Below are 19865 nucleotides of genomic sequence, written 5' to 3'. Positions count from 1 at the left end.
ACATTTTTTGCAAATTTTGAAAAAACTGGTGTTTTACATTCTACTAAAACCAGTATCTTCCAGCTGAGATTTTCATTTTTATAAAGAACAGAAAGCATGACTCAGGTTGTGCTGTCCTGCTGGGGCTTCCGGATACTGCTTGATTGAGGAAAACACCTTGATTGAGGCCTGTTCGGGGAAGGGCGGAGTCACGTGAATAGCCCTGGGGAACGGCTCCTTTCTACTGAAAATTGGCGCCTGATTGCTTAACCGGCGTTGACTGATAGCCCCTCCCTCCCTGCTGTTACTGAAGAGCACCTCATTGTTGCCGGGGAGAGAGGGAGTCTGCCACCCGCTGCCCCTCTTATGTGTCTTTTCAGGCAGGTGAGATGTGTGAGTGGGGTCACGGTCACCTATTTGGGCGACGTAGCACCATGGCTTTGGATCCTCCCATTTCCCTTTAGACCAGGAACGTGCCAGTTCACAAAGTAAAGTGTTCCTGAACCGTTCAGGGCACTGGAACCCCGGAAAGTCGTGAAAATGGCCGATAGACTGACAGTCAGTCACGTGTGAAAAACCGACATGCCTGGGCAAATCGCACGAGGAAGGTAGGGGGGTCCCAAGAGCGATTCATCTGCCAAGGTCTGCACTCTAAGGTCAGAGAGCTGGTTCTGCCCACTTTGGTGACAAGTTGGCCAATTACAGTGTACACTGCGAGCGAGCGTGTGCAAACCTGTGCGCAATTCGCATTCCCGATTCCATACACAACTTTATGAAGACTCAATGGTGACTGGGGAGGGGAGGGGCTAATGTCCCATGGCATTCGAGAGATCAATCCTTCTCAGTTCTTTCTCCGAACTGTGGGACTTGTTGTTTTGCTTTTCCAATAGATCCAGGCCAAGCCCCGGAATGCAAAGATAAAAATAGATCGCTCTGAACAGCACCCGAATGACATGTTGGCATTTATGCATAGAGCATAGTGGGACGATCCCCCACTGTGCCCCCACTTACATTGTGGTCAAAGCATGGAGACCGGGGTGAATTCAATTCCCATAGTAATAACATGGTAACAGTTGTAAAGCTTGGAAACCCAGAGATCACAGCAGGGCCAGCCTTAGAGTCAGCAGTGCACCAGGCAAATTAGTGACCCCACCCTGGTCAACAGAGGGGAGGGTGGGCAGGAAGCGCCACACTTTTTTTTCTACCTCCCCACTCTGACGCCTCGCAGGGGGTTAATCAATGGAATAGGACTCTCATGCTAATGCACGAACACCCTATACCAATGCAAACCACCTTACTCCGGCATCGGAGGGGGTGGTCCTCATCTGAATAGGGTGCAGATGCTTTGCGGGTGTTAATAACAAAAGGGTGCCTGCCGCCATACCTGCCTACATTTAAAAATCAAAATTCCTGAGATTTATGTCCCGCCCACAGCCACACACGACTCCGCCCATTTGCACAAGGCTCCGACCACATGCCCCGCCCACCTGTCAAAAAGGTAAACTCGGTTGTTGTAGCCTTCAGTTTGCTTACTATAGCATTGAATGAATGATTTTCAATGCTTTACTAAGCAAAATGAAGGCGGCACTGCCGCCGAAATAATAGTTCTTTCAATCCATGTCATTGGATGGAAAGCACTATTATTACGGCGGCGGTGCCGCGTTCTTTTTGTATTTGTATTTATTGATTTATAAAGCGCCTTACACCAAGGCGCTTTATAAATCATTTTGCTTACCATAGCACTGAAAATCATTCATTCAATGCTACAGTAAGCAAAGTGAAGGTGGCGCCGCAGCAGAAATAATGCTGCTTTCAATCCAATTACATGGATTGAAAGCACTATAATTACGGCGGTCGGGGGTCGCTTTGAGGGTGCAGCGGCCTCATATAGGTGTTATGCCGGCAGTGGGCACAAACATTTCGTGCCGTTTCTGGTTCCCGCCCACTTCTCAGGTGGAGAATATGACAGGACCCGGAAAGAATCTCAAAATTCCTGAGATTCAAGGGACTTTTCCGGAGACCCAGAGAAAGGCTTAAAATTCTGCAGTCTCCGGAAAAATTCCGGAAGTTAGGAAGGTATGCCTGCCGCGCCTTCTCCCACCACGCCAGCTCAGGGGAGCTCTTGAAAGACTCCCCAAGCTGGTGTGGGTGGGGGCTCATGGCGCCCTGGGGGGCAAGGCCGGCCCTGGATCACAGCTTATTGGAGCAAACAAACTGGGGTGGTCCAAGCCACATATGCAAAAACAAGATTCTAGTCCAAGGGTGACCCATGCCACTCCCAGTTGGCCATTTGCAGACCAGCGGCTGTCTGCTTCTGGTTATGAACTGCCAGTCGGTATATATCAGAACCACTGACTTCAGATGACAGAGTCTCAACTGTCCCCACAGGGAGTCAGTGCCTGTCGATCGGCTTTGGCCCGAGTGCAGCCATTCCGGAACCGCTCGTGACTGACACCACAGTATCAAAGTTCTCCTCTCCGGCTAGGAACGCCCTGACACTCCGCCACGCTAACTGCATCTATACTTCCCATCTCTCATTAGCACATCCTGCCCATTTTAGAGCTGGGAAAACATCCACAAGGAAACTTTTGCTGTATGCCATCTGACTGAATTTTGAAACATTTATAAGCGCACACAGCGAACTAAATTGTATCCTGGCGCAGATGGAACGTATTCAATGAAAGGGAGTAGGGCAAGCCCATCTGGATCATATTAGAATAAACGTAGACTAAGCAGGGATCCAAAATCATTGGATTTACTTAAAAAGATAGGTTTTGAGACCTGCTCTAAAACTCATCAGCGAGTTTTCTTGTCTCAGATTTAGTGGGAGACTATTCCACAGTCTGGGTCTGGTCACTGAAAAGCACTGGTTTCCTCTTGATCTACACTTCATCCTAGGAATTACGAGGAGGGATTGATCCTCCAACCTAAGGGTACGTGTCGGTTGGTACTGTTTCAGTTTGTTTATCAAATATACTGGAAACATCTAAAGACCAGGCAGCCAGTCTTGAATTTAATTCGATCTTCCACGGTCAGCCAGTGTAATGATCGGCGGAGACCAGATGTGTGAGTTTTCTTGGCTACATCAAAAACCAGTCTCACTCCCGCTTTTTGTGCTTTTTGAAGGCGATGGATTTGATTACTCGGTGCTCCTGCCAGGAGTCTGTTACAGTAGTCAAGGTTTGAATTGACCAACGCACCCACCACCGTCGCCCGATCTACTCAGGGAACATAGGGTAATGCTTGGCGCAGAAGGCGAATATTATAGAATACAGACTGAACCTTGGCTGAGACCTGGGCATTACATCCTAAGTCACTCTGCCAAATACAGCCCAGGTCCTTTACCTTGGTGGAGTATTTGAGGCTGGCTCCCAGAAACTGGGGTAGAGGGGGCATTTTTCTCCATCAAGGAGATGCGTAGGGCCAAAGAAAATCACCTCCATTTTCTTTGGGCTCAATTGCAGCCAATTTTCTTCCATCCATGTACCTATTTCCTCTAAGCATCTAGTGACCAAGGCAAGAGCTTCCTCCACATCGAGCCTGGTGTATAGCTGGGTATCAGCATAAGAGTGAAACCTGAGATGGTATTTTTCCAGGATATTCATCAGGGCACGAAGATAGATATTGAACAGAAGTGGGGAGAGAGCCGATCCCTGTGGCACACCACAGCACTAGAGGAGGATTTCTGAGAGAACACCTCCAACCTGGACACTTTGTTGACGATCAGTGAGAAAGGATGTAAACCACTGAAGTGCACCAGGGTCCACATTAACCAGATCCTTTAAGCGATACAGCAGAATGCTGTGGTCCACCGTATCAAATGCAGCTGAGAGATCGAGCATTACAAGCAGAGAGAGATTCCCTGCATTCCCTGCTTGCAACATCTCATCCCAGAACGCCATCAATGCAGTCTCTGTCCCATGTAATGGACGGAAGCCAGAATTGACAAGGATGGAGCACGTAAAGATCTTCAACAAAATCCTGCAACTGTTGGTAACTACTTTCTCCAGGATTTTGCCTGGCCAAGGGAGACCCGCGATAGGGCTATAATTGCCATAATCTTCAGGATCCAGGTCAATCATTCCCATAACCTTTGTATGGATCACTCATGTCCCCGTCCTTGTGAGAACGGCCCACCTCTGGTGTCTGACCCCAAGTCAGTACTCCTTCAACACTGGCCGCACAGTTTTGGGCCAATATACTCCCCATCCCTCCTTTCAGGTGGCCATTCTGCATGGTGCAAAGCACCTGAAAACAATGATTCACTCATAACAAGTTCATGCTTTTGGTTTGTGTACCTTCCAGCCTTGTGTTGTGTTATTTTAATATTCTTATGACCGTAAGCAAAGAACTTCCCCAAGTCTTTGCTTGGCGTAACTGCATGTCATGCTTCTAGTTGTGAGCTTTTCTCTGCAATATCTGGATTACTAGCCAATCTTACTGCTGAGCCTGTAACCCGTGTGAGTACCCCACACCTTACCAAACTTCTGGGACCTTCTGCAGTGCCCATGGACATACTATAGAGACAAACTTGAGGCAGTCCTCGTCGTCCTCCGATATTTCCATTCCCATGACAGCACATACACATAAACCATTAGTATTCACACTGCAAGTATGCAGAACAATACAAAAAAACCTAACTCACACACTGTCCTTTAGATAACATTTTTACAAATTCCTGCTGCACCATTCTTCCCACTGGGGGGGACCTTTTCCCACATTGATCTATTGAGCACCGTCGTGTGGCCCTCTGCCCCTGCCCCCCCTTCAGAATTGAAGCATCTTGCAAGTGGGTGACTCCCCCCCACACTTTGAGCAATGGAGTCCCAGAGTCCTTTTGCAGCCGCTGCTGACTCAGAGGTTGCCAGCTCGCTAAGTTTGGGATCTATTTTTACCAACAGTGACCTCCTCCTTTTGCTTGTAATCGCACAGTTGGCATTCCCCAACATGCAAATGGTCCTTTGTGCCCATCCGGTTAACACCACCGGATATGCTGCCTCGTTTTTTTCACACAGGCCTCCTCAGCCATCTGAAGTATCTTTGTGAGCGGACCCACAATTTCCAACATCTTGTCGTGGCAAGATCGCCAGGACCTGTCCAGGCCTTTCCTCGCATCTTTCACGTACTTCCCCATGAACGTGACCATTTTATCGTTGATTTCTGAAGTGTCAGCCATCCCCCCAGGGAGATGTGATCTTGGATATTCTGCCCAAAACCGGTTTCTGACCTCCTTCACCATTGGTGCCCTAAGGTGCTTCTTAAGGTATGCCGCTATTTTCTTAGGTGGCTCCCATTCTAAGAGGGAGGATGGATTATTCCCTCTGGGTCAAAATAGTCACCCTCTACTTCCTCTTCCTCAGCGACCTTCCTTTTCTTTGGAGCTTTCTTACGCTCCTCAACTGAGTATATCGAAACCACCTCCTCATCTATGTTCTCTTCTTGCCAATCGTCACCCCCCTCTTCTGAGCTACTAAATTACCTGTATCCCACCTGCTCGATCTTGCTCTGGACCTCACCGTCTTTCTCTTTCCACTACTATTTTTCTTTGGCATGCCCAGGGGCGGTGGGGGAGGTCTGGGCCTTGTGGACTCTGGCGACTGATTTCCTTCCCTCTTTTACTTTCCCTTGGTCTCATCCCTTTTTTCTTACAAGCCCTGGGAAAACTTTAGCCAATCCTTCATCAGCGTTCACTGTTGGGAATCATGTCCCAGTGAGACTCTGAAATCCTTCTGTAACACTTGCCCCATGCTGGGGTGAATTCTCTTCTAGCTAATGCTAGCCTTCCCTTCATCACTGCAGGAGCATGATATATATGTCAATACAGGAGTCTTGGTCCTGCTTCCTGTAAAATTTCAATATAATTATATATAACAGTGCGTCCGGAGGCTGATCATTCAGCACACGTTTTACCAGCGACTGTGCCCGTCATATGTAAGGAGCTGCAGAGGCCTTCCAAACCTGCAGGTGCACTGTGCGCAACCCGCACACGTTTCACTGTCCCAAGATAGCTTTCCTACCTCTCCTTTCTCAGTGTACGAGTCGTTCTTGTTTAATGCTTTTTCTTTTATAAAGGAGCGTACTGCTTGGGACCTCCCAATGCGGCTCGCGCTCTCCTCAACGGTCACGGAAGTAGATCTGAAGCACCGTAACTACCTAAGGTCCTGTCACGCTTCAATCTCTTCTGTGATTGCAATGCCCCCTACTTGCTGGTCTGAGCTGTTGTGGTTGCCGGAGCGCTAGCCCCATCGCGACTGCAACAATACAAATTATAACACTCCCTATGCAGATAAGCTCTGCTACAATCTATTGAACGCTGCACGCTCGCTCCTACGTGTCAATAAGCACAGTATAAAACACGTCATATACCACAAACACACATGAATAAAGAAGATTCTACTTAACTCACTGCTCGAGCAGCAAAGAAATTGGAGGTTTCAAAGGAGTAGCAGTGTTAATGGAACTATGTGGATTGGTCAGGTTTATCACATGTTTTTTCATGGACCAATAATTTCTTGGACTACCAAAGACTCTAACTAAAATGGCATTTGTAGTTTTTTGACTTTGTTACTGTTAATTATTGGTATTTTGAAATCTGCTCAGGAAGTAAACTTTGAGATAAAGCATAATCCGAGCCTCCGTTCTTGATATAGAATTAATTCAATAGAGTCTGTGTGATATGTTAATTTAATCATAGGTTGTTACATAAAATGCAATTTTAACAAACCAGGCAATTCCACAAACCAGGCAATTCCACAAGAAGTGCAAAATACATATATATTAAAAGAGCTTGACACAATTCGGGAGTACATTTCACTTCATTAGGAACAAAACAATCAAAGTTCAGTGATTTGCTCCATCTTCAGTCTCCAACTTTATCTACAAAGCAAATTAAAGACTAGTCTCAGTGTACAATGGCTCAATGTATGTAAATCCTAGTCGAACATCTGTCTAAGGAAAGGCAAAAGGCCATCTTAAAAGTGAAAAAAAAATGTGACCTTATTTGACTGTTTGAAGTGATACATCAGTACGTTTGAGATCACAATGATCCTCTTGGTCTATTCTGAGTGTAGCTTTGGCTTCTTGTATTGAGTTCTACAGAATCTGTCAAATAAGATGGCACATAATTGTACAACCATTCAAAAGCTAGTTAATATGGCTCTATACCAGGGGTCCCCAACCTTTTGTGCGCAATGAGCAAAATTGCCATATCAAATTAAATGGTGAGCAACATCCATTTTTCGACGGAACATATCGGCGCACAGTTGGCAGACAAATGATTGCAACACAAATTAGAAATGTAACAAAGTTAAAACTGTGTATAGAACATTTGTTAGCAGTACTTAATAGTTATCTAGACCACGTGTTATTCTAGTCAAGGAAATGTGCAAGGCCTTTAACTTCATTTGACGTTAAGTGGCTGTTTACAAGAAATGTTGAGGAAATTGAGTGGTCAGAAGAACATTTTTAGACATATAGGGCCAGTCCAGCTGTTCAAAAATAGAGTACGAGTAAATAAACATTACCTGGGGTTTCAGGTTCCCGAGCAAAATATTAGTGCAAATGTATGGGCAGTAAAAATGGCCACAAATGGAGCACTGATTTTTCAGGTCTACTGAGGTTCTGCTTAGGATTTTATGGGATCTTTAATGGCAAATGGTGCATTCCTCAGCATGCAAGATCAGCAATACTGTTCCACAGTCATTGATGACTGTATTGTGGATGTTTTTTTTCTTCAGGAATGTTATGAAATGTTATATTGATCAAGGAGTAAACACAATCCTATTGAGTTCATTTTCCAATGGCCAGGGTAGGCACCACAAAGAAGATATCTAACAGCCAGAGAGGCTGGTTGGCGGTGCCTGTGCTCGAAAAAGGAGGCATTGGAAAGAATGAATAATTCACAAGAAATTAAGATATTCTCTTAAAACTGTTGAATAGTTCAGAGGCCACAAAGAAAAGCGTCAGTTTGTTTGAGTCTTTAGGAGAAATTATCCAGGACAGAGCTATTGGCAAACCGTGCCCCCAAGTTCAGGAGTTCCAGGTTATAGAAAGAGATGCACCATGGTTCGATGCAGAATGTAGAATCTCTAAAAGAAAACGGAACCATGATTTAATGAGGGGTGTGTACACTCCTGGCCAGATTTATAGTTTCAAAATGGCATAAAAAATTGCCTTAAGACAAAAAAGAATTTGAGAAACAATGGGAGCTTTTTTGAAGGACACCAAATCGTTTTATGTGTATTGCTGTTGTCAAGCCAAGCATTATGCCATCCCCTTAGACAAGTATTTCTTGGACCACCAGCCCCTCACGGTTATAGGCCAAATCCCTTACTGGACATTGGGGCTCATTACGAGTTTGGTGGCATCTCAAGGGTACCGTTACTGCCACTTGGTCCAGCGGTATCACTGCCAGATTCCAAGTGGTGGTTTGGCAGTGTTGGTCCCCAATTATGGAGTCCGTAGCCCTCCAGGGTGGATTCCGTTGGTATTTGCTTGATAGAAACATAATGTTGCGTAATTTACATTTTATTTGAGTCTGTGACATATCTGTGGATGCTGTGCCTTCTCCCCTATGGGGGAGACCATTCCCATGGGGCCAGGGCGGTACGTCCTCGGTACAATAGTTCCCCTGAGAGTGGTACACAGGGAGAGGATCACATGGGAGAGGAAACCCCTCATGGAACTAGGAACAACCCTACCCTGAGAACACAATATCCTTGCCAATCACCAGACCCTAAACCCCCCCCCTTCCTATAACCCAAAGAACAACCCCTTCCCTAATAGGCTCATGAGCTATAGTCGCCATGCCATTTCCCTAGATAAGTACAGGGACTATGAAGAGCACAACTGACCCAAGGGAGATCAAGGGTAGAAATACTGAGACGAGGAAGAATGGGGAAGAGCTGAAAGATAAGCTATTGACAACCACTGAGACACAGAAGATTAATGGAGGAATGTTGAGTGTTCCGCATAACCAACAGGAGCAGTCTAGACAACTTGGAATAAGTACTGGGATGAAGGAGCGGAGGCATGAAGAGTTCTCCTAAGAACCCCAATGAGCAGTCTAGTGGTTGCTGGCTGCTCATTGGCCAATGCAGAGTAGAAAAGGAAGAGGGACTCAGGAAGAAGTTGTCCAGTCCTCCATGAAGGAGCTGCAGGAGCCAGCACGGTGCAGCAAGGTGCAAGGAAGCACACCAGGATGCCAAGAGGGGAGCTGGAAGTACAAGGGCCAATCCACAGTGGAAGGACCAGCAGGCAAGCTGGCAGAGAGAAGCTCCCGGTGTTCCTGCAGACAGGGAAGTGCGTGAAAGGAAGACCACGCTGCCCTGGGAAAGATTGACACTGCAGTGTTCCCGGGCAGACCAGAGCCCACTACAAAGGGGGAGCTCTCAGGCTGGCTGGTGGGAAACTAAGACGGTGCAGTCAGCATCTTAATAGTCACAGTGCCTGGCAGGCATGTGAACCATGTCTGCCCCCAAACAAGAGAAACTTAAGGGTCTGGGGCCCACCAAATGAAAGCAAAATGAGTCCTCTTCCTTGTGGCGGTACTTGGGAGGAAAGGGCTCCAAGTACCCACACACAAAGAAGAGGTGTCTGGGACCCACTACACGAGAACCACACAAGTCATCTTCCTTGTGGTGGTACATGGGAGAAGAGAGCTCCAAGTACCCTCACACAAAGAAGGGGGGTTTGGGACCCACTACACGAGAAACACACAATCCCTCTTCCTCGTGGTGGTACTTGGGAGAAAAGGGCTCCTAGTTCCCCAACATAAAGAGGGGTATGGGGCCCAATCCTATGAGAAGAAGGGAAACCACAGAGTAATTTACTAAGGACTATACTTGGCAGGGAAGTGAACCAAGTTGGCCTAAGCGGAAAGAGGGAGGAAAGCAGAGATCTGGGACCTACAAGAGAAAGAACCAGGGCAAAGGAGTCATTGCCACTGGCTGTGGCCAACAAATGGAGAGTTGCCAAGAGAAGGAACCAGGACAAGGGAGTTGTTGCCCCTGGTTGTTGCGAAATTTGTGCAACAGAGAAATATCTAAGAACTTTGTTTTACATTTAAGAACTTTGGGTTTGGAACCTTTGTTACTTGGAACTCTGATTGGATCTACAACCTATTCTTCTGAATTAAGAAGCCCTTTTGTTTTTTATAGATTAGTCAATAGTGAGAGGGATGGAAATAGGCTTCGGACTTGTGACAGTGGACTATTTACTTCAGACAAGACATCCTGACAGTTTCCTTAGTTTTCGTTGAGGAAGGGAAACCCCTCTTAGCTTTAGGGACAGGCAGGAGTTTCCCCAGTCCCCCACCCTTTTACTTTCAATAAATGTATATGTCAATCAACATGAGCCCACTGTGTCCGAGTCCTACTTCTACATTCTTACAGGTCACCAATGTTTTTTTAAGTCTTTTTCAACGTGATATGGAGACATCTCAGCATCTGTCCAATAGTCAAGATTGTGGAACTATACATTGTTTTCCAACACCAATAAAGGTGACAATCAGGGATCTCAGTTGGTCCCAATGTATTCCTTTTGGATGTTGATTCTAGTACTTCTCTTAGGAAAGTTAATCCATCCTCCACCTGAAGGGTTCATTTTATAGCATGCTTCCTTATGCAGAAGACACAGCTATTTTGCACTTGCCCAGAGCAGGTCTCCAACAGGGCCTGCCAAACACAAGTTACTATTTTGGGAATTAGTATGAAATTAAATATAATAAAAACAAAAATGATGGTGTTCAGCAAAGGGTGAATCCTTGTAACTAGTTTTTAAATGAATGTAGACATGAGGGGGCAGTCTCATTTTTATTGAGCCTACTCTTCTGAAAGAGCAGTGCTTGTGTCAGTCATTTTAAGAAGATAGCTGAAAAGGCATCATTAATGATTAAATGGCTTTTTACGTTGTTATTTCAAGTTTGCGGCATTCTGATTGGAGACGTCATTGGAGGCATATAAGATAAAGGTCTGCTCCATGATTTTAAGGCCGCAAAATCTAGGGTGGTTAGAACTGTCATTTCCTGGAAGGGTTTGCAATATAAATTCCTGTGCCAAATAGCAAGTCTCCCTGCAGATAAACCTGGTAGTGCCCTGTGAGCTGAATTGGGGGTGTTCAATTTGAAAATGTCAGGCCAGTTAAGAATGTTCCTTATTTTTTAAAAGCACATCTGGGTTTTTCTGCTAATCATAAAGTGAATTTCAGTGCAAGTGCGATTGTAGCCTCCCCTGGTGAAGAAAAATACTTATGGTTATAGGCGTTTGTAAGGCACTGCCCATTGGATAGGGATGGCATATAACTAAATTTGGTGCATTAGGTCACCTCAAAATAGCTCCAAAAGCAAGAGCTTGGGCGATGGAAAAAGAGTCAGATGTCCAAAATATACATAGGCTGCCCACTTTAGCCTTACATACAGACTTACGTATACATATACGATGGCAAGGGGAAATCTGTGAAATAAGATCCCCAGAATGCAGGAGGCTGGTGGTAATGGTATGTTTAAATGTACCCACTCCTCAATAAATTAAGAAAGTGTGCAGGAGGAAGCACAAAGTGCGCTTGCAAAACAGGAGTCAAAGATTTGGTTCATTTTCTGTTAATTTCCCGTTGTTTCTCTGTTTTGCATAAGCGTGGAATGCATGGGAGCTATGTTATATATAATTAATTGTAATGATCAGACTTTTATATATTGCAAGTTTGAATATGTTAAAGTTGCTTTTTTATTTTGGGCTTGTTCTGTGTGAATTGTATGAAAAATATGAAACCTGTTTTTCAATGTTGCTGACTTAATAGAGAAATACGATTAAATATGAATTAGTACTTCAGGTCATTGCATGGTAGGCTTTAAAGATCACTTAATTGGGCCTTTGGAGGTTACCTCCTGAGAATTATTTGGGAATGTTATTGCACATGTTATGTTTCAAATCTCCAGAAGGATGTTGCATTGGTGAAAAAGTGTCTACGAATAAAAATAATACATTTCTCAATTATTTGGAGCCTATTTTCTCTGCCTAAAACCTTGGAGCATTTGATGACCATTTCACAGAGGGGTGTGGTGGTGTTAACTAAGTATTTGAATCAATTAATTGGCTTGTTAGTTTAAGCTTATTAACAATAACTTAATTGGATTGGAATACAGGGCAAATTAATTATGAAAAATGTGACATGCATTTACCATGTCTGCCCATTAACCATGTGCCAGATGGGCAGAGTATCAAAAGATTACAATTTTCTACACTAGATACACTAGATTCCACTAGGATACATACATATGACACCAAAATGAATATTGTTGATAAATATGCATGGTGGTATCAAACACAAACCTCACTTGTACAGAAAGTGTGCATGCACATTATTTAATAAAGGAAAATTGGGTATGCATACCACCTCCTTGTCCATTATGCTCATACTAGCTGTACCAAGGAACAGAATATGCCAATTTTTTCCATGACACAAACATGGTTCAAATATTGTACTCGTTAATACATTTGTCGGCTGGGCAAAGTAACTGGAGATGACAGGGGTTTAGCAATGACACTACCATAACAAGTAAGGACATTTACTGAAAAATTATGTGCATGGTGGCACCAAACACAAATCTTGCATGTATAAAAATAAGTGAGCTGGAAACACACCGGCACATTGGCCTACATTCTTGCACAGTCCAGGACTCTGTCCTGACTACAGTGCTACTGAGGTCTTATCCATTCGAGGCCTCCCCGCCATGGCCCAGAGCAACTGGCGAGCAACAATTTAGGGTGCCGTGAGCAACATGTTGCTCCCGAGCGACACGTTGGGGATCCCTGCTCTATACCATAATAGATATACACAATGGTAACTGCAAAGTAGTCGAGGGGCCTACCTCTGTGGTCCTTAGTATGCACAAACTGTTGTGCAGGTACTGCTAATAGTAGTTCTCTGACTCCGTAATTGTCATACTCTTGAGGTAAGTCACATCCATCAATCTATGAGACATAGATGGAAAAAAGTAAGTCTACTGTGGATATATCTTATGGTGTATCATAAGTGCAAATATAACCACAAGGAAGATCATCTTACCCGCTAAGGATGCATGTATTATAAAGGTAAGTGGCAGAATTCTTAATGCGTGTGGTACAGCGTTTAAAATGTGCGATCTGTCAACAAAAAGCAACAAATGGATACTCTGTAAGCCTTAAATATCCATGCAAGTAGGTTCTACCATATTGTCTAGCGTAGTTGTGTACCAATATGCCAATTTACATCAGGTTCTATCGTGCTTACCATCAGTGAATGTGAAATTGCGTCTTTTCGATATCTGCTGTCTTGAATGCATACATAAAAAGATTAGTGTATGCTGGGTCCATTGAAGACCCCATTGAGGTGCCCAATACTTGGTGGTAATAGGTTTTTGGGAAATTAAAATACTTGTTGTACAAAATAATCTTTACAAACTCTAAGGTGAATACTTTATCAGATGGAAAGAGAGCACATAGTCACTGTGGAGGATGGAAGTGTACAGGCTCTGTACATCCAAGGGGAATAATGTCTAGTCTGGATTGAAATCTTTGAGCTGTTCCAATGTACTAAGACTTCTTTCCATCTGACAAAGTATTCATCTTAGAGTTTACAAAGATTATTTTGTACAACAATTATTTTCGTTTCCAAAAAAACGATTACCTCCAAGTATCGGGCACCTCAAAGGGGTCCTCAATGGCCCCAGCATACGCAAATCTATTCATGTATGCATTCGAGACACAGCAGATACTAGAAAAACAAGTCTGGAAGTCGTAAATTGAGTGTGTGGAAAAGATGCATTGATGATATCGTTGGTAGTTGGAAGGTTCCCAAAGATGAATTGGAAACATTATTGACGTAACTCAATGAACAACATCCACATATCAAATTCAAACTGGAAATCGAAACACCAAGCATACATTCTTAGATGTCCTAATAACACCAAGTGGGAATAGACTCACTACCTCTATTTACTAGAAACCAACGGATGTGAACAACACATTACATTACGCAAGTTATTATCCTGAACATCTTAAGAGTAACTTACCATTAACCCAGTATGTGAGAATGCAAATGATTACATCAGAAGATCATACGTACTGTGATGCTTAAGAAAATGTGGCAAATAGATTTAGAGCCAGAGGTTACCACAAAACTATATTAGAACAAGCCAAAAGGAGACGTGAAACCCAGACCAGAAAAAATCTCCTTACACAAAAGTCTCAGCGGACTGAACCACCTGTAGTGATACATGAAATTGCAACCTTGCCAATCAGGGCTTTAGATGACAGCATTAGCCGCTGAAAGCCAATAGTGTATTCAAAGTATGTGCTAAAAATGCTGACAGTAGTCTGTTGTAGCACTTCCATTATGCAGTAGTGAGCTACAAGGAATATGCAGGCCTAGTATGAAATAGGTCACATTATGCATTGTTGATAGACAGGCAGGGAGAGGGCCCCTAGCTCTGTAGCTAATAGGTATTTTTGGAGTGTTTGGAACATCAAGATAGCCAGTCTTAAGCGCTATAAACACTAAGCTATGAGTGCATGCCTTTTAGAGCTTGCAGATGGGGTTAATACATCCCTGCTTCCCTTAGAATATTCAGCCTCACTAACGGTAGCCCTGGCTCCAAGCTAATCTTCCTTTTCTCTGGGAAGGTACTGATAAGACATTCCTCAGCCTTCGCAGATGGGAACCAGGGAGGGGTAGGAGCGAGCAGGGAGCCTCTCAGAGAGAGTTGGGTTTTTTCCATGAGCCAGTTGCACAGGGAAAGTTCTGGAACTGTGCGTCATGGTGACTGACAGCACGAGATTATAAAATATCCATGCACACATGACTCGGTGGGAGATCGTCCTGTGGACTTGATTCATGCACGGTCAAGTGACCGGAATTGGCTCTGACGGTGTCCTCCAGCATTGTTTTTCTGAGCGGGGCTTGTTTTTACAGCTAGCTTATGAAAAGCCAAGGTCTCCCAGTGCTGATTAAAGGGACGTAAGACTGTGTTTCTCTATGTTTCTCTATATTTCTCTATATTTCTCTATGTTTATCTAAGTTCCATGTTTCACTATATTTTGCATTGCTCTATGTTTTATGCTTTGTAATATTCTTTAACTTGAATCCCAAATGTATATGAAATTCACTGCTTAGAATAAATATGCTAAAACTTTGAGGGTGTCATTTGTCACTAGCATGAGATCACTGCTCAGCACAATAGAACCTGTATTTTGGGCTGAATTGGGTATTTTTGCTCTCAAAGGGCTGGCCCCGAGGAAGATTTTGCCCATATCAAGACATTTGGTGGCAGCTTTGTGGGATTTGTGAAGAGCAGTGCCGTGCTGTGACATGACAAATTGTGTGAGAGAACACAGTGTAGAGTGGGGAGCAAGCTGTCGCATTTCCTTGGTGGTCTCACTGCAGCTCTGAGACTTCAAAAGGCAGCAATGTTGTGTCGGCTTGCCGTGGCCGATAGCTTGTGTGGTTAAGACTCCCTTCAGTAAATCAGTCGTGACTGACTTATTGCTTGGGATGGTGCCAGGGAGTACAAGGCGATAAACAAGCGGGAAATGGCTTTGTTTAAAGCACTCCGATGTATGGTCAAGAAAGATGTATGCTCAATTAGAAAAGAATTTTATCATGCGGTTTCCCCAATTTAAAGTTGTAATTTGGAATGCATAGTGAGACGGAGTTCTCATCTCTATTCTGTCATGAGGGCAGGGAAAAATAATTGCAAGGATTTGACATGCAAATTGTGAATAGTGATTTAACCATTGACTCAGCCCCAGTGTGCTAGCGAGTGGGGGCTGTAATGTTCGGAGGCGAAGGTTCGCTTTTTTGATGTATGCTTTTGAAGTGTTGGCATTCCTGAATAATGAGGGGAATAAGCCATGCTTAGGAGAAAGAGTAACATCTGTGCTGAGAGCCTAAAGGGTTTGTGTTTTTCTTTTGGCAACTGTAAAATTCCATGTGCTGGTGGTGGCGAATTCTGTTTTAAAGGAAACACACTAAAATGGTTATATTGCATTTTAAGCTGTGCCATGCTTTTAATGGGTGAGAGACTCACTTAAAAAGAAAGTGAGTGAATGTTATTTGGATTTTCGATTTTTGTGTATTGATTTGAATTTGCAGAATCAGTTTGCAATGGTTTGGGGAAAAAACAATTTATATTTTTCTAAATTGCCCCTGGAGTATTTTTAACTGTTCGCATGCTATGCCATGGATTTGTGCTGTTGCCTTATAAGTGATGCATGGTTTGGAAATAGTGACCTGTTGACTGTGATACATGGTGCAAAAATGTTGTTGACACATTAAACAGCCCACAAGCAATATATAGAGTGTGGGTTGCTCTTGCAGGAAAACAGTGCAGGGAGCTGCACTAAATATGGCATTTTTAATTATTATTATTTAAAATGCATTGAAATGAGTGGTTATATTTTGGCAATGGTACAACAGAATGAAAAATCTGTGTGTGATAAGATAGCACAAAGATTTAGTGGGTTGTGAGTTCTCTTGAAAGATCGCACATTGCTTTGGATTCAGCTCGTGAAGCCAAAACTACAAGGAAAGGAAAAAAAAAACGTATGCTTTTAAATGGGACATTAATCAGGTTAAAACAGGCAAAAAAGACGCTTTGACATTTTGCAAAATTACATGGAGTAGAATCTGATGACAAGAAAAGTGCCTCTTTTGAAAATAAGAGTCTTGCTGTGTGTGCAGAGCTTGTGCCTTGAAGCTGTTTTGGGCGAGGTGCGCGAAAGGAAGGCAAACAAAAGCAGAATACTGCACTTCTGTTTAGTGAAATGATGCTTTTCTGAGTTACTGGACAGAAACAGTACAAGAAAGAGTTAATCGGGATGAACTGTCTGAAACGAGTGCCTTTCCATTGAAGCCGCCACAGTGTAAGAGTTATAGAGCAAAAAGAGATAAGCTGCGTGCTCATGGCGCTGCCAGGTGCACACGAAAGATAAACAATGCCTGCATTCCTGAGGAAGGGGGTGCAAAGACAGAGAGCTGTTCAGAAGTAAAGAATTTGCCCAGTGACACTGTGGTGGGAAACAAAGGCATGCAGGATGGCAGACGGGCACATCACATCTGAACATTTACCTATGCATCTGTGAATGGGCCAAGAAAAGACAGCTGCCCATTCCAACAGACATTACTGTGCAAACCGCATTCCCATGTGATGTGATGTGAAGTGAAACGCTATTGCTGTGCAAGCTGCATTCCCATGCACCATGTGATGTGAACTGAAGTAAAGCGCTGTGCACTGGAGAAGAAACCTCTAGGCGCTTTGAGAAGAGAAAATACACATCGGGCAAACTGCAAGCTACATTGCCAGGGATGGAGTAACTGACAAAGACATTATGGCATTCCAGATGGAAGCAAAACTGACAAAAGTGCTTAGCCGTTTTGCAAGAGACAACATGCAGAGCGGGGCTTTGAAGTATAACATGAACACTGCACATTAGCCATGATCCAGAAGCCTCATGGCTTAGTGCAAGAATGAATGATTTGTTGAAGCAACAAAAGAAACTGACTTAGACTGTTGCACTCAAAGGGGTAGTCCAAGAAACAGCAAACCCCCTTTGAAAAAATGACAAGTGAAAAAACCAGAGGCTTGAAAGACACTGCCTGTATGGAGAAGAATAAACAAAGCTGCTGCTTGTACAACTGCAAGCGGTATTGGACTGAAGGACTTTACCTTTGAAAAATGGAGTGATGCCAGCAGGGCAAACTAAATCAAGATCATGAGACACTGGAAGCAAGTTGGCGCCTGGCATTGGTGATCGCTTTGGTGAAAAAAGAAAAGCATTGTGCGACCTGGGTACTTATTATATGGCTTTGTAAAAGCACAGATCAGTCTGAGGTACCATTGACCAACTATGATCGCATTGCACAAATGAGTTTGTGATTAGGCAGTTACACCCCGTATGGTTGAGTGTAAATAAGCCCCCAGAAACATGCAGAAGGGTGATAAATAATTGCAGTAGCAATGACAAAGTGTGTAGTTACCTGATGAGACTTTTTGAAGATGGGGGTGGTATTATGGGAAGGGGTGGATAACGCTGATATTGAAGTTTTGATGACATCCTAACATGAAGAATAATGATATTGGACTTTTGATGAAATCCTAACATTTCTGTTTGTATTTTGCCTAGGCAAATAACCAAGAAATAGATTGGGGGGTAGACGTGTGCAAATGCCGGGTGACACTGATCAAGGAAACAGACGCATTCTCAGAGAAAGCGAGCCACTGCGACATGCTATTTCAACTTTAAACGTGCCCTGCACCGCACTCAATGCTGCAACCTGCGAAAGGTGTCCAACAGAGTAATAACTTCTGCTGAACTGGCACGGTGCAGACTTGGCTAATTATCAAATATTTGATGCTACACATTCAAATGATTCAGTTGCTGGAAATAACTTAAATGACATAACTTGCCCTTTCTTGTTTAAAGGACTATGGACAGTGAGTTGTGGACTGTAACATCAGGCACCACAAACAGCTGTGTGACACAGCAATTGAATGCTAACACATTGAAAAATGGTTTTTAAATACACTGTTGAGATGAATCTGAAAAAACGAAATGGTTTTACTCTTCCAACTGAATTGCTTTAACCAGAGATGTTTTGCTTTGAAAAAAAAAAAACTTCTACGATACACGTAGGCAGGAGAATGATTTATGAATTGTTGGGGCAGCAGGATTATGCAAGTAGGAGTGTAATTTATTTTGAGATAAGATGAGTGCGCACATCAAAGTCACCTGTGCGTAGGTTAAGATTCTTAATTGAAGTAATGCTGCCAAGTGTGTGAGCTCTAATTTGAAATGGTAATCTTTGAAACACTGGATACTTTTACAGCCAGCTTAAGGCAGGTAAATGAAACCATGACTGACTTGATGTTTGATTTTATGACACAGTGTGTGACACGGTTTTTGTTAAACCAACCAGTTTCATGTTTTTGTGGGGACAGCTGTCTCCAGCACACTAATGCAAAGAGTCACCTTTTGATTGTAGACATTTGGAATAATTCTTTGGAAAAGCGCTACAAATGAGTATCCACATGGAATTGCTAGCGTACTGGCCTGGCACATTGTCAGGCATCTTTTGTCACTGAATGGATACGATTTGTTTAATTTGTCTAATGTGATGTTTTTCTGATCAAGAACTGCAGCGAGTGCTCTCGCCAAGATTTTATGGACTATAACTTGACTAAATGCATTTTACCATGGTGTGATGAAACAGCCACTGCCGGATAGTAGTATGGTGTTTGTGGCTAAAACTAATATTGTATATGGTAGATATCCCACTTGAAGAAGGGTATTCTCCAAGTCACAATAGGTAGACACTGTGAACGTGTTAGATTTTCCAGTAGTAAGGCAACATGTAAATTGTAGGCTGGTAATGCACACCTCCATTATTACAGTGATACACTTAGACATAGATTTATCATGAGGCAATGTTTCCTTAGTACTACCAAGCTGCTACAAATGGAGTCCATTTCTATGGCCCATCACTAGAGTGCGCGTAGCTAGGGAGCTAGATTCATTAATTGCAGGAGCTTTATATGCTTGTGACATAGAAACTGTGCACAATAAGCTAGCCACTATGGGTTCTGATGCCAGCTCTGCTATAGAACTTCTGGCCTGGTGGGGCCCATTGATACACCTAACACTGCTACAAGTATTAGCAACCACTGAAGATGGCAGAATTTTAGGTATGAAGACATTTTTGTCTGCCATAGGCCAGGTCAACAAGACTGCTAAATACACACGATGCATTGTATGGCAAACATTGTTTGATCAGCAGGTGTTGGCTTTTTACTGGGTGGGGGCGACCATCCTCCACACACTGGCACGCAGAGCTACAGTTACCAGCATACATATGGA

General features: G+C 43.6%; 1 long non-coding RNA gene across 1 annotated transcript in view; it reads left to right on the top strand.

The window, feature by feature from the left end:
- Nucleotides 1-264: 264 nt before the first annotated feature.
- Nucleotides 265-19865, top strand: part of LOC138453190 (uncharacterized) — a 30373-nt gene continuing 10772 nt past the window's right edge. The window contains exon 1 of the long non-coding RNA XR_011260374.1: nucleotides 265-363. This is a non-coding gene — a long non-coding RNA (uncharacterized lncRNA). The remainder of the gene's footprint in view (nucleotides 364-19865) is intronic.

The sequence above is a fragment of the Ambystoma mexicanum genome, chromosome 1p (genome assembly GCF_040938575.1).
Source record: "Ambystoma mexicanum isolate Mex_15411 chromosome 1p, UKY_AmexF1_1, whole genome shotgun sequence".
Classification (NCBI taxonomy): Eukaryota; Metazoa; Chordata; class Amphibia; order Caudata; family Ambystomatidae; genus Ambystoma; species Ambystoma mexicanum.
Note: the sequence above shows the minus strand (reverse complement) of the source record. Positions and strands in the feature narration are given on the sequence as shown.